Here is a 9,546-nt window from a genome sequence, read left to right as displayed (position 1 = left end):
CCGAAGTATCGTATGATAGATGATTGGCTAAAGAAGCTGTGCTACATATATACAATGGAATATTACTCAGCCATAAGAGGAGATGAAATACTGTCATTTGCGACAACATGGGTGGAACTTGAAATAATCATGCTAAGTGAAATAAGCCAGATAGAGAAAGTTGAAAATCATATGATATCACTTATATGTGGGATATAAACCTAAAAGTAACAAATGAACAGGATAACCAAATACAGACATATGGACACGGACTATAGATCAGTGGTTATCAGAGGGTAGGGAGTAGGAGAAGAGGGGAGTGGATGAGGTAAAGAGGAAAAAATATGTGGTGACAGAAAGAAATCTAACTATGGGAGGTGAACACACAGTAAATATACATATGCCTTACTGTTAAAGTGTACAGCTGAAACTTATTGGATTTCATTAATCAATGTCACCATAAAAAAATAAATTAAAAAAAATAAACAGTATAGGTAAGGTTAAAAAAAAACAAAAGAAAGAAAAGAAATGGTACTGGGGAAACTGGACAGCCATATATAAAAGTGTAAAACTTATCCACTATATTATACCATACACAAAATTTAACTCAAAATGGATCAAAGACTTGAACAGAAGACCTGAAAATTTAAAACTCCTAGGAGAAAACTTAGGCAGTAAGTTCCTTGACACTGGTCTTGGTTATGATTTTTTGGATCTGACTTCAAAAACAAAGGCAACAAAAGCAATAATAACCAGTGGGGACTATATCAAACTAAAGAGCTTCTGCATAGCAAATGAAGCAATTAAACTGAAAAAGCAACTTACTGAATGGAAGAAAATATTTGCAAATCATATTTGATAAGGGGTTAATATTCAACATAGATAGATAATATCTCATATAATTAATAGCAGAAAACAATCAGGTTAAAAATAGGCAGAGGATCTGAATAGACATTTTTTTTTAGAGAAGATATACAGATGGCCAACAGATAGATGAAAATGAGCTTAACATCACTATCAGGAAAATGCAAATCAAAACCACAATGAGATATTTCCTCATTTCTATTAGGATGACTTATCAAAACAACAACAACAAATGCTGCAAGGGTATGGAAAAAAGGAAACCCTTGTGCACTCTTCGTGGAAATGTAAATTGATACTGCCACGATGGAGTACAGTACGGAGGGTCCTCAAAAACTTAAAAATGGAACATACCAAATGATCCAGCAATCTCACTTCTGAGTATATATAAAAAATCAAAATTAGTATCTTGAAAGGATATAGGCATTCCCATGTTTATTGTAGCATTATTCACAATAGCCAAGATATGCAAAAGACCTGAGTCTGTCAACAGATGAATGGATAAAGAATATGTAGTATATATACAATGAAATATTATTTGGCCATGAGAAAAAAGGGAAATCCTGCCATTTGTGACAACATGGATAGACCTTGAGGGCATTATGCTAAGTGAGGTAAGTTGAACAGAGAAAGAAATACTGTATGATACCACTTATAGGTGGAATCCCCAAAAAAAAGAAGAAGAAGAAGAAGAATTTATAAAATCAGAGATTAAAATGGTAGTTTCCAGGGACTGGGGAGCTGAGGGAACTGCAAAGATGTTGTGTGTAGATGCAAACTTACAACTAGTAAGTTCTGGAGATAAATAAGTTCTGGAGATCTCGTTTAGAGCATAGTAAGTGTCGTCGATAATACTGTATTAGAAACTAAGACACTAAACACAAAAAAGAAAAATGTGCCATGTAACACTCCTTTAGTAATCATATGGGAATATATAAATGTATGAAATCAACATGTTGTACACCTTAAACTTATATGTCATTTATATATTAATTCTAAAAAAAAGAGCCCAGGACACGTAATGAGCCCAGGACATGTAAATGCTCTCTTTCCGATGTCACTACCACAGGGCGTAGGCATTTGATACTGCTCTGGGCAACGATACATAGAAAAGTTTGGGGATGAGTAAAGGCATGGGGTTCTAGAATCTCTAATTAGAGAAAACAGAAGTGGTTGATGTCTCTTCACCATCACTCCCTGAGCACACACACACTTATTTTCATTCTTCTTAGGTTGAATGATGCCTTAATTTTTGAAGTTGTGGCAGAGAATACTGATAAAAATAGAAGGGCTAATAGAATCACAGAGATACAAATCCATTAATCATTAAGTCTACTTGAACTTATTATTCATAAACTTGTTATGTGTAAAAAATGAATAAAATTTTATACCACTTTAAATAAGGTTCTCTGCTACATACAGCTAAATCCAAGACAAATTGATAAAATTACTAATTTTAATATTACTTCCCTAGAGATTTAAAACCTCTCTCTGCAGTAATAACATCTTTGCCTTCCCAATTAAAAACATGAATTATGCTCAATACTTAGAACACTGTGCTAGATAAATGGCAGTATTGACACTTCTACTAAAGATGTAAATAATGTTATAAGATTGCACGTTAATGTTAAATATCAGAAAAAGCATAAACTAAAGATGTTACACCATATTTATCTTGTTTTCTCCATTATGTAGAAATGGAAATAAACAGAATTTCTACTTTTATATACTAATAATTTTATAAATTAAAATGAATTTTTGATTTACACTAATTATAACCATATTTTAAATATCTATATACTACTATTTTGTCAATTAACATATCACAGATCTAGAACATAGGACTCTGTTAGTTAGAATTGCCTAGGTATTACTACAAAATCAAATATTTCAGTGGCTTAACAAAATAAACATAAAATAAAACTTTATTTCTTTCATGAAAAATCCACTGTGGATCTAGGCAATTTTCTAAGTCTATTATCATGCAGATACTCAGTGATTCAGAATGCTTCTATGTTTGACTCCATCATTTAAAATCAAAGATTTCTTCACAATATCCACGCTAACACATGAGAGAGCTGGGGAGTCTCATACTAAATATTAAATACTTGGAGAAGAAGTAACATATCACTTTCACTTGTTATATTATTGAGAACTAGTCAGTGGCTCATGTAAAACTGCAACTGTTCAAGTAAGTGTATTATCTGCATGTGCCCCAATGCAGCGGAGGATCAGATATCTATGAATTAGCAACATCTATCCAAGGACCTATTAATACCTAACCCAACTGAATAAGCTAACCAGTGCTCTTATAATAACTTAACTTTTAATAATTTTTTAAATTGGTTATTCAGGAACTAACCATTAAAGGAAGCCTAAATAGTGGATAATTGAATATCTAGTGTTTCATCAGACACTCTAAAATATTGTATGACTTACAATGAACAATGGCATTTATTCTAATAAATGACAGAGTTACAGACCACCTAGACCTCTTTGGTTTATTTCCTTAACTAATCTCAAGCTTATCTATCAATTTGGAGAGCACAGTTTCAGCAGCATTTGTCTAATATCAAAATGTTCTCCCCACTGTACAGCAGCTTTAATTCAATCAATTCTGGATCCTGACTCAATACACTTCCTAAATCATTTCTTTTTCTATTAAAAAATGACCTGTAACCTAACACCACTAACACCCTTGCCTAATACGACCTTTGACTTTTCTCTCCTGCATCTAAATCTATAAATTCATAAATGGCAGAAGAGATACACAGGTCAAATTCATATATATATATATATATGTGAATTTATATATATATAAAATATATATAAAATTATATATATATTTTATATATATATAATTTATATATATATATAAACTTAACTGCGTAAATTTTATAGCATGGGTGCTATTCCACTTAATAGTGAAAATTTAAACTGTTTTCTTTGTGTATATCTTTGTACATTTTAGATGTTAAAACCATTTATATGAGAATTCTGCTTTTTTTCCAAAGATGTAATACAATGACAAGATTTACTCTATGATTGAAATACTTAGACAACATATATAAAACAATAGTTTTAAAAATACCACTTCAGACAATAATAGTGGTTCATGAGAGATGTTGAACAAGACAGGGAATCCCTATGACTGTTCCAGTCTTTAATATAAGTATAGGAAACCCCAGATGGAGCCTGGTGGATACTCAGATAAGGAAAGGGAGCTGAGAATCCAGAGATCAAGATGGCTAGAGTTCACAAGCCTGTACTAAAGAAGAGAGAACTGAAAAGGAAGAGAACCCTGGAGATATGTGCAGATCATGAGAGTACTAATCATTGAATATGTGTGAGGAAACTACCAAACACCAGGGGTAAAACATATAAAAATATTAGAGAACAGTGTCAGGCAGGGTCAGGGATAGAGCCTATTCCAGGAGGCCAGACTGGAGAAATTCACAAGGAATTGGGTAGAATGCTCAAGAAGTTCTTGCCTTATGACAGACATAACTGTCATTGAGTGGGGCTTTGAATAGGCCTAATAAGTCATAAAATCAGGATCAATCTTTGAGTGATGAAACTACATTTCATAAAAGAGCTGAAGAATTTTTTTTTTTTATAACAATACAGAAATATCCAGCACCCTAGAAGATAAAATTCGCAATGTTGATCTCAATGAAGCTTATCAGGCTTTTAACAGAACAAGGATCATGGCCTGTAATAGGGAGAAAAATCAGTTAATATGAAACTAACAAAGAATTAACAGATGTTAGAAGTGAAGGGTGTAAAGTTATTATAATTATATTCCATATGTCCCCAAATTAAATAGTAACATCGACAATATAAAACAAAGACCAGATTGATTTTCTAAAGATAAAAACTGCAGTGTGTGAGATGAACAATATGTTCTTTAAGATTAATAGAAAATTAGATGTGGCAGAAGAAATAATTAGTAAATTTGAAGCTATGGCAACAGAAATTATCAAAAAAGAAACACTGGGAAAAATAATTTTTTAAAAATGAGAAAGTTAAAGAATTTTAAAAATGACAGTGAATCATCAGTGAGATGTGGGAAAACATCAAGAAGTCCAAAAATACATACATATATATACATACACACACACACTCACACACACACACACACACATCTCTGCAAGGTGAAAGCAGAAAAACTACTAATAGCCAAAAATTTCCAAGCTGATGAAAAATATAATCCTAGCAATCCAAAGCTCAACCAGTCTCAGACACAATGAATATGTGGGAAGACAACATCAAGACAAAGCAAAATCAAATTGTTCAAACAGGGAAAAGAGAAAAATCTTAAAATCAATCAGAGATGATACATTATGTACAGAACAAAAATAAAGATGACAGATTTTTCCCCGGAAAGCATGAGAACAAGAAAATGGAGCAACATCTTTGAAGTACTATAGGAGAAACTGTCAACCTACAATAGCCACTGAAAATATCTTTCAAAAATAAAGCTGAAATAAAGACATTTTAACATATATAAACTCTAAAAGAATTCATCTCCTGCAGATTTACACTAAGATAAATGTTAAAGGACATACTTCAGGAAGAAGTAAAATGACAAAAGGTGGAAAAATAAATCTACACAAAGCAATGAAGAGTTTTGGAAACAATAACCCCATGAGTAAATGCTTAAGACTTTATTTTCTTATTATTTCTCTTTACGAGGTGTAAGCAAATGTAACGAGGTAGTGTGAGATTTGTGATATAAGTAGAGGTAAAAACGATCAGCAAAAACTGATAGAACTACAAGAATGAATTTAAAAATTATATATAGTTGGAGATTATAATATCTTTCTCTCAATAACTGATAGGACAAGTAGACTTACCATCATTAAGAATACAGTAGACTTCAACAGTACTCTCCAACTTAATTTAAATTAATTGGCATTTATAGACTATTCTGCCCAAGAATAGGATAGACATTCTTCTCAAGTGCACTTGGGACATTTACTAAAATAAACAATATTCTAAGCCATAAAATAAGTCAATAAATTTAAAATAATTCAATTGATACAAAGTATTTCCTCAGTCACAGGCACTTTAAGTTACAAGTTAATAAGAGAAAGAACACTAAACAATTTCCAAAAATTTGAAAACAGTCACACATTTCTACTCATGGGTCAAAGAATAAATCAAAAGGGAAGTTAGAAGGTATTTTGAACTAAACATAAAAACAATTGTCAGGATCTCACTTGAGCTGGAGGAGAGAGGGAACTGAGCCAGGTGCTGGAGTAGCCTATTAAAGCAACAAGCTATATATAATTTAGTCTTTATCACTTACTGTGATGGTTTAAATAAGAGTCTAAAACCAGAAGATGTACTGACTCTTCCCTTTTCTATTTACTCCCATGTGACAATGCACTGATTGAGAATCAAATTAATCAATGGCAGACACGGAGGTTCATTTTTCAGGGAACCCTGAACAAAAGAGTCCAGCAGTTTAATGCACTGTTGGGTTAGAGAGGGATGAGGGAAGAGCTAGGAGTAGAAAAGTACTAGCTACTAAGACATAGTGGGAGAAAAGTGTCTTTAAGGTTTCTCTATCTTATCCACATAAGAAGACTTTGGGAAGGAATCAAAGGAGACCTCAGCCTAGTGCCTCAGCTAAAGAGATTTAGGAATGAAGGTACCTGGATTAGATATGTAAATATTGCATGGCTGGCCTGAGGAGCTTGAGACCGTGAATGCAATTCCCTTCTGAGACTGTAATACACTAGCTGTGCCAAATCTGGTGTGTGGGGGGACAGCTGTCCCCTGTGAGCCTGCCAGGTAAAGCCTTTGTAATCGCCTACAATTGGGCCTAAAACAAATCACAAATAAGTGTTTTTTCCAGCTTTATTGAGGTGTAATTTACAAATAAAAATCACATATACCTAAATTGTACAACATAAGTTTTTAATGTGTATAATGTGATGATTTAATATACAGAAGCACTGTGAAATGATTAACACATCTATCTCCTCACATAGTTACTTTTCTTGTGTAGTAAGAATGCTTAAGATCTACTTTCTTAGAAAATTTGAAGTATGTCATACAGAATTATTAATTATAGTTACCATGTACATTAGATCCCCAGAACTTATTCATAACAGAAAACCTGTACTCCTACCAATATCTCATTTCACCCTCTCCCCAGTACCTGGCAACCACTGTTTTACTCTCTGGTTCTATGAGTTTGATGTGTTTCTGATTTTTTGTTTGTTTTTTAACATGTAAGTGATATCAGATTTTTATACCAGGACTTGGGCTCCTCAACAACATACTAAATTATAAGGATACCATACTACTAATGCCATATTTGAGGAGACATTTATAGAATTAAAAATCTTACTGGGAAAGTAGAAAAGTCTTAAATGACCTCAGCATCTACCTTACAAAACTAAAAACAGGAACAAATTATACTCTAAACATAAAAATTATATCAAGGATCAAAAAAATCTATTTAATAGAAAACAGTAGTAAAAAATCAATAGTAAAAATCAATAATACCAAAGTTGTTTCTTTGATAAGAATAAAACAGATAAACTTCTACTCATGATTAGAAAGAAAAAAAGATTCAAATTATTGGTAGCATAAATAAGAAATGTGACGTCCCTGCAGATGCTAGAGATATTAGAAGAAAAATTAGGATATTTAGATGAAGGGAAAAAAATCAAAAGAAAAAATCTACCACAGTTTACTCAAGAATAGGTATTCTCAATAGCCATAGATATGAAGTAATTTAAATATGTAATAAAAACTTTCCCATGAAGGGGAAGGCCCTGAATGCTTTGCTGATGAATTCCAAAAACGAAACATTAATGGAAAGAAGTCCACCAATTCTACGCTAATTTTTCCAGAAAAATTGAAGCAGAAAGAATACTTCCCAGCAAATTCTTTGAGGTAAGATTTATCTTTACACCAATCTCAGAAAAAAAAATATAGTACAAGGAGAGAATACTAATATTCATAGATGCAAAATTTTAGCAAATTGAATCCAGCAATATATAGAAGGGATAATACATCAAAATCAAGTGAGGTTTAATACCAGGAATACAGGTTTGGATTTAACATAAAAAAAAAAAAATCAATATAATTCACCATATTCACAAAGTTAAAATTGATATGGTCAATTCAAAAAAGTAAGAAAATACATTTAAGAAAATTCAACATCAGTTCCTAAAAGCATGTCTCTGTAAAATAAGAATGAATAGAAAGTAATTTCCTCAACCTATTAAAGGAAATCTATGAAACACCAACAGCTAACATCAGACTTGATGGCTGAAAGACTGAAAGCTATCCAGATAAGATCAGAAATGAGAAAAATATGTCTGCAGTGATAAGTATCCAGTTAAGGGTGATGTCCACAGTGGCAGTTTACTGATGTCAAAACCAGTGATATTCTACCTATATACTACTTATTTGGCCTAACCTTGGCTATATTCTTGACTGCCTAACCTCTTTTGCTTTCTGCATATTTTATAAGATTTTTCTCCAGTCTTCTAAGGTGTTTGAGCATTAGTTAGCTATTATTTGTGAACATTGGTGGCAACCAAACATTCTTATCCAAAATTAAAATGTATTTAGAATGACACTCATAGTTATTTTCATTTTTCTAGCCCTAAATTTTTGTAAATAAGTGTATTTTTAAATTTTAAAGCAGTAGTGCATTTTCCAAAGTAAAAAAAAAAAAATTAACGAATGGAGACCTTTTATAAACACACCAGGTTCCTATCCTGACGAGAGCCACATGTGAGACATATATAAAAATTCAATTTTCCTATCTGTAAGATAGAAAAAAAAATGCCTATTATTGCATAAATTATATAGTATGTAAGTAACAAGAGTTCCAAGAGTGAATAAATATATGAGTCTTTAGTTCGAATGGTCATCAAATGCTGATCAGCATGAATACAATGGCCAGATTGTCACAGGTAAATACAGGATTTTAAAAAGCAAGGACAGATGAATCTCACCAAAAAAAAAAAAAAAAAAGTGAGAGTTAATTTGCAATTAGCCTTTCATCATAACCAGGCTAAAAGAAATTTTAGAAGCAAGAATTCTCTACCATTTAAACTCTCATATTACTGTAACAGTAAAATACATTTTCACAATTGCAAAAAAATTTTTAAATTCCTGTTCACGTAGTTTTTCTAAATGAGTTTTTTTAATTTAAATTTAAAAAAATGATTAGAAATTTTGTATGTTGCTGTATCTGTGTTCTAAAAATATAATAGAAGCTAATTCCTGATGATACCTGTAAAACTTGGTACAACTAGTTTAGTCTTGAGAAGTTGGAGAGCTGTATGAAAGTGACCTTGGGAAATACAATAAAGTCCCATGCATTTTAAAGCTTGTTTAAGAAGATTGGTTAACTTCTTTTGTATGTATGGAAATACACTAACTTTACTCAATAAGAATGAGAACAAGATTAGAATCTTCAGGAAAAACATAAAGTAGTAAAAGAATGACATGGTTAAAATATTAAGAAAACTAACATAGAATGGTATTGATAATAGATTGAATATAAGAGAAAAATCAATGAAATATAAGAACTCTGTAACTTTAAAGGGGAAATATTTATAACATACTTGGTTCCGCAGTGAAATACCTGTATATTAAAACAATGCAAAGAAGGACAGTTTCCAATTTTCAGTTATGACAGTCATACAACAAATGAAAATTGAAGCTAAACAT

The sequence above is a fragment of the Pteropus vampyrus genome, unplaced genomic scaffold (assembly GCF_000151845.1).
Source record: "Pteropus vampyrus isolate Shadow unplaced genomic scaffold, Pvam_2.0 Scaffold466, whole genome shotgun sequence".
In the NCBI taxonomy this organism is placed as follows: Eukaryota; Metazoa; Chordata; class Mammalia; order Chiroptera; family Pteropodidae; genus Pteropus; species Pteropus vampyrus.
This window is presented reverse-complemented; position numbering follows the sequence as displayed.